Here is a 6,646-nt window from a genome sequence, read left to right as displayed (position 1 = left end):
ATAGGTTCATCCTGGAGAGGGTGAAGCCAAGCTGCTCCTTTCTAACATACTTTGGACATGTTGCAAGGCGGGATCAGTCCTTGGAGAGGGCCATCATGCTTTGGAGGGTGGAGGGACAGCGTAGGAGAGGAAGACCTTAAATGAGGTGGATTGAGTCAGTGACTGGGCTAACAGGGATAGGTGCATTGGAGACAATAAGATTGGCACAGGATAGGGCAGGATTTAGTGCCATTGTACATAGGGTCACTATGAGTCACAGGTGACTTGACAGCAGAACAATAACAACAACTGGAGTGAGAGGGTATCTTATTATGGTTTTGATTTGCATCTTCCTTACTGCCAGTGATTTTGAGCAGTTCTTCATGTATCTGTTGGCCATTTGAATATCTTCCTCCGTGAAAATTCTTCCTAGGTCTTTTGACCATTTTATAATTGGGTTATCAGTCTTTTTCTTGTGGAGGCCCAGGAGTATTCTGTAAACTTTCGTTATGAGACTCATGTCTAAGTTAGTATTGCCCAATGTTTGTTCCCAGTCTGTAGGTTTTCTTTACATCCTGTTGGGAAAAGTTTTTGATGTGGACAGGGATTTAATCTTTAGATAGTTCCATTCTTCAATTTTAGCATCTTCAGATTGTGCGTTTCTGGTTGTATTTGGCAGTCTCTATATATTGTAGAGTAGGCTTTCTAAACTTGATCTCAGTTTGTCTCTTATGAACTTTATAACTTTGGGCTTTACTCCCAGGTCTCTGATCCACATTGAGTTGATTTTTGTGTATGGTGTGAGATGTGGATCCTGTTTCTGCTTTCTGCAGGTAGCAGTCTAGTTTTGCCAGCACCATTTGTTGAAGAGGTTGTTATTTCCCCATTTGATAGATTTTGTTTCCTTGTTGAATATCAGTTGACTATAGATAGCTGGGTCTATTTCTGGGTTCTCAATTCTGTTCCATTAGTCTATTTGCCTGTCATTGTACCATTATTGTGCTGTTTTGTTTACTACCTCTGTGTAGTAGGTTTTGAGGGCAGGGAGAGCTGTCCCTTTGAGACTGAGATATTTCACTCAGTCAATATCTTTCAGGCTCCCCTAGGTTGTGTAATGTTTTATGATTTCATTGTTTGTCAATGCTGTGTAATATTCCATTGTGTAAATGTACCATAGTTCTTTTATCCATTTGTTTATTGATGCACACTTGGTTGCTCTTTGTTATTATGACTAACAGCAGTAAACATGGTGTGCATACATCTCTTTGAGTCATGACTCTGGTTTCTTTAGGGTATATTTCCAGGAGTAGATTGCTGGGTCAAATGATATTTCTATTTCCAACTTTTTTTTTCCAGACCTCCTTCCATAGTGGTGCACCATTTTATACTCTGACCAGCAGTGAATAAGGGTCCAATCTCTCAACAACAACCTCACCAGCATTTGTTGTTTGCTGTCTTGTTGAACTTGCTATTGTTGCTGGTATGAGATGATATCTTACAGTTGTTTTGATTTGCGTTTCTCAGTCTTTGATTTTACTTCTAGGTCCCTGATTCACCTTGGATTGGTTTTTGTGTATGCTGTAAAGTATGGGTCTTGCTTAAGTTTTCTGCAGATGGTTTTCCGATTTTGCCAACACCGTTTGTTAAAGAGACTGTCATTTCTCCCCATAGCTGATTCTGTCTCCTTGTAAAAAATCAATTGACCATAGGTAGATGAGCTGATTTTTGGCTTCTCATTCCTCCCATTGAGCTGTGTGTCAGTTGCTTTATTAGTACCATGCTGCCTTGACCACTATGGCTTTGGAATTTGAGATCAGGGAGTGTGGTGCTGCCTACTTTGTTTCTCTTTTCAGAAGTGCTTTGCTTATTCGGCAGGACTCATAAATGTATTGAGAAATGAAATTGCAGATAAGCAAAGGTAAAAAATCTTATGCATAATTAAGATATATCACTATATTAAAGTTGTTTTTGATGTTAAGTGCCATCAAGTTGTAGGTGACTCAAAGCAACTCTATGAACTTAAGTCCTGAGCATGCATAACTTTCATCACTTCTCTAAGTTCATAGAGTTTCTGGAGGCAAGATCTTTCAAAAGTGGATGCCACTTCTGCTCCCAAGAGTGCCCCATCAAACACTGTTCACCATGGGCAATCATGATTGCATTTGACACATCAGTGTCACAATGTTTACCATCACAGCATCCACAAGTTACTTCTGTACAGCAAATTGACAGACCAGTACTATACCACTTAGAAGAATGTTTGACTGAAAACAATTAAAACCAGGCCAGAGGGCCCAAGTGCCTTTTTAAATAGGAGGCTCAATCCAATTAGCTTATAACCAATTGCGAGCAACAGTCCCATCCAAGCCAAAACAGAATCTTTTGTAGAATCCAGCTGCTCTATAATAAAGTACGATTTCAAATCAATGCTTCATAGTATTTTGTACAGAAGCTTTAGACCTGATAACTTTAAAACTTGTCCCCTCCTTTTATATGAGTCCTTGGGAAGGAAAGAAAAGCACCTTGCTGAACTATTTATTTGTTAATGTTTCCTCAGTTTCACAGAAACCTCTTCCTTTGGCTATAAAGTCATTGCTTATATAAAGACTCAATCAAGACTTATAAGTTAAGGCTCCTCTAGTTCATTGTTTATTTTATTCAAGTTATAGGTCTAATTTTGTATTTGGGCTAGTTTTGCATTTTCTCCTTTCCTCTGTAACTAACCAGTTAAACTTTTAAGATGAGAATGACTTGATATTTAAGAATAAAAATGATTACCAAGACATAGAAATTATTTATGTTTCAACTGTGATTATGGCAACTTTATGATCTTTATTTCTTTATATAATGCTGGGAATTTTATTATGGAACTTTGGTGTTGGTTTGGTGAACTATCACAGGGAGTTTCCTTGTTAACCCAAAGGCTTCTCTAGAGGTTCAAGTTCACAGCTGTTCCAAAGGATAAAGGTAGACAGTCTCCACCTGTGCACTGTTAGCCTTGGAAACTACCTGGAGGGTCAGCTGAGAATCAGAACTGACTTGACAGTAATGAGAATGATGATTTTGTGAGTGTACCAGATATCATACTGTATATGAAGCAGTTTGGTAAAACAAAATTTGGCTTTCTCAGAGACTTAAGATAATTACAGAGCATGAATCAGAGCTCATATCAGAGAGAGAAGTAGTGAAAATAAAAGTCTACAGATACTTTAAAGTATAAATTTAGCCACAGTTATACATTCTATCATGTCTATTCAGGTTAGTTTTTAAAAAGTCATGTGAAAAGAAAAGTCATGTGACACAGTATAATAAGATAATTAAATAGCTTTTGCAAAAAGGTTACCTTACGGGGATCTTTGAGTCTTAAAATATGACTTTCTCATATCTCTCTCTCTCTCTCTCTCTCTCCTTAGCATATTCCTGCAAATTGATTTCAGGCCAAATGCCTCGTATTAAATTGAATGCAAGTTCACTTGAAGTAAGTATTTTTAAAAAATTATATTTAAGATATAAGATTTAAGATATGTTTGAGATTGAAGAGTATAACCCACTTACCACTTAAAATCTACATTGGGTAAATACTGTGCATGATCCTTCCCAAAGAGTCTACCATTTATACGACATTCCATTTTTATTCTTCTTTCTTTCTTTTTTTAAAAAAAATATTATTTTTTGTGCGTGTACCATCAATCTGACTGGTACAGGAGGAGATAGCTCCTCCTCCAGAGCAGCTGGTAGATTCGAACCACATACGTTTGGGATTGCAGTACAGCTTCTTACCACTAGGCCACCAGAGCTCCCTGTTTCTTTCTTTTTCGTCTTCCTTTTTTTAATGACATTCTATTTCAAGTCATCTTTGGTTCCCACCTCTACCTCTTCCACTTCCTGAAATCCACAGTATCATGTCTTATATCACCATGTTAATGCCACACCAAAACCAGGAAGTAGCTATCTTTTGTTTTCAAGAGGAAGGGGGGGAAAAAAGAAACAAACAAAAAAAGTCTTCATGACTGATAGATGATCTTTGCCTTGTAACAGTGAGGAAAACATGAAATATGATAATGGATACCTTTCCCCTTAAAAGTTAAACGGCAGCTTCTGGGATGATAGCAACATAAACAGATCCAGAATTCTGACCCTTCCCATGTGAGCACCCAGAGAAACAGCTATAAATCTGACACAATCCTGTAAGGATTCTAAAAAAGTAAATAAAGGATGATAGCAAGGAAACCCAATTCAGTACAATTTTCAAAGGGAGAATTTTTCAAAGATAGATCTTTGTTCCTCTTGCCTCACCCTAGTGCATCTGCAAGATGGCTGGAGAAGACCCCCCAGGTGTAGGCCCTTTATCTTATGGTTCCCTGTGCCCTAAAATAGTCTTGGTGTCTGACTATGAAGTAAACAGGGCACTTGTCCCTGACAGACTGTTGAAGGTATATGCTGACAAATCGGAGAGAACTGAAGGATGGGAAGCTGGTCTGGCGTGAACAGGAGTTCTCACACTGCAGGGGAGAGCAGTGCTGAAGTTTGTATCTGCCTGACTGCAGAGAGAGGAGTCTGTGTTTTCTGATTGGTCCGGGAACTGCCTATAGGATTTTAAGTTTTGTCTAGCCAAAATCAAAGCTCTCCCAGTGTGCAGGAGGGATCACTGAGCAAAGACTGTGATCTCTTGACAGTTTCTTGCAGACAGTAGTCCTTTCTTAATGCACTGTATATGTGAGAGATTCAGAAAGGTAGCATACTGTAATAGTCCAGTGTCCCAATTTCAACAAAATAATAATAAAGCATCTGTGTGCATACATATGTGCACATGTACACACATACACAATGATGACCATTCAAAGGAACAAGACAAATTATTTTTGTTGTTATGTGCCGTAGAGTTGACTATGACTCATAGCGACCTCATGAACAACAGCACGAATCTTGCCCTATTCTGAGCCTGTCTCACTGTCTCTGACACACTTGACGCCATTTGCCACAGTTGCTTTGTCAATCCATCTCATCCAGGGCCACCTTCTCTTGTATTGATCCTCTATCCCTCTAAGCATGATGTCTTTCTCCAAAGATGGCCTCTTCTGACAACATACTCAAAGTTGTGAGACAGTTTCAAAATCCTTGCCTCTGAGGAACAACCTGGTTTCCCCCTCTCCTGGATAGATCTATTTGTTCTCTTGGCAGCCCATGGTATGTTCGATATTCTCTAGCACCACAACTCAAAGGTATTAATTTTTCTTCTGTTACCCTTGGTCATTATTTAGCTCTTAGATGTATAGCAAGTAGTTGATAAGACCATGGTTACATCTTAGTCTTTAGACTGATATTGCTGCTATTTATGACCCTGGAGAGGTCCTTGACAGTTATATTCCCAATGCAGTACTTCTCTTTTGATTTCCTGACTTCTGGTGCCAAGGGTGTTGATTATGGGTCCAAGTAAGATGAAATTGTTAACAACTTCAGTCCTTTCTCCATTTATCATGATGCTACCTACAGCCCAGTGGTGAGTATTTTTGTTTTCCTCGTGTTGAGATGCAATCTGTATTGAAAATTGTAGTCTTTGACTTTCTGCAGCAAGTGCTTCAAGTTCTACTCACTTACAACAAGGAACGTTGTGTTGTCATCTGCATAAGGCAGGTTATTGCCAAGTCTTCCTCCAATCCTGATGTCACTTTCTTCTTTGAAAAGTCTAGCTTCTCAAATGATCTGTTTCAATAAGATTGAAAAGGTATGGAGAAAGGATACAAACATCCCTGATGCAGTCTTTTCTTGATTTTAAACCATGCAGTATGTCCTTGTATTGTTCGGACAACAGCTTCTTAGTCTATATATGTTTTACATGAGCACAAGTGTTCTGGTTCCATTCTTCTTAATGTTAGCCATAATTTGTAGTGATCGACATAATCAAATGTATTTGCATAGTCAATAAAACACAAGTAGACATCCTTGTGGTACCCTCAGCTTTCAGCCAGGAGTGATTTTCCTAGTGCCACAACAGCCTGCTCTAAATATATCTTGTATTTCTGGCAGTTCTCTGGTGATGTAATTTTGAATAATCTAGATTTTGCTTGCATGTGTTGTTAATGATATTGTTAAATAATTTCTATATTCTGTTGGATCACTTTTCCTAGGTATGGGAACATGAATATCTGGCAGTCAGTTGGCCAGGCAGTTGTCCTCTAGATTCTTGGCACAATTTGGTAAACCCATCCAAGAGTGCATCTGTTTGTTGAAATATATCAGTTGGTATTCTACCAGTTCCTGGGGTCTAGGTATTTTTTGCTAATGCCTTCAGAGCAGCCTGAAATTCTTCCTTTATTGCCATTAGTTCTTAATAATATGCTACCTTCTGAAATGGCTCCATACTGTTGGTGGTGGTGTTGTTATGTGCTGTCGATCCATTTGGGACTCATAGAGACCCTATATACAACAGCCCTAAACTCTGCTCTGTCCTGGGCCAATCTCACTGTCTCCCATACCCACTCCAATTACCCCAGTCACTGAATCAGTCCATGTCATAGAGGGTCTTCCCCTCCTGCTCTGTCCTCCCACCCTCCCAAGCATGATGTCCCCTCTCCAAGGACCGGTCCCTCCTTGCAAAATGTCCAAAGTATGTCAGACGAAGCTTCAGAATCCTTGCCTCCAAGGAGCAACTTGGTTTAACCTCTCC

General features: G+C 39.2%; 1 pseudogene; it reads left to right on the top strand.

The window, feature by feature from the left end:
• Positions 1–6,646, top strand: part of LOC102852537 — a 194,957-nt pseudogene that overhangs the window by 111,187 nt on the left and 77,124 nt on the right.

Source organism: Elephantulus edwardii, unplaced genomic scaffold (assembly GCF_000299155.1).
Source record: "Elephantulus edwardii isolate Elephantulus edwardi_28Jun2011 unplaced genomic scaffold, EleEdw1.0 scaffold00135, whole genome shotgun sequence".
Lineage (NCBI taxonomy): Eukaryota > Metazoa > Chordata > Mammalia > Macroscelidea > Macroscelididae > Elephantulus > Elephantulus edwardii.
This window is presented reverse-complemented; position numbering and strand designations above follow the sequence as displayed.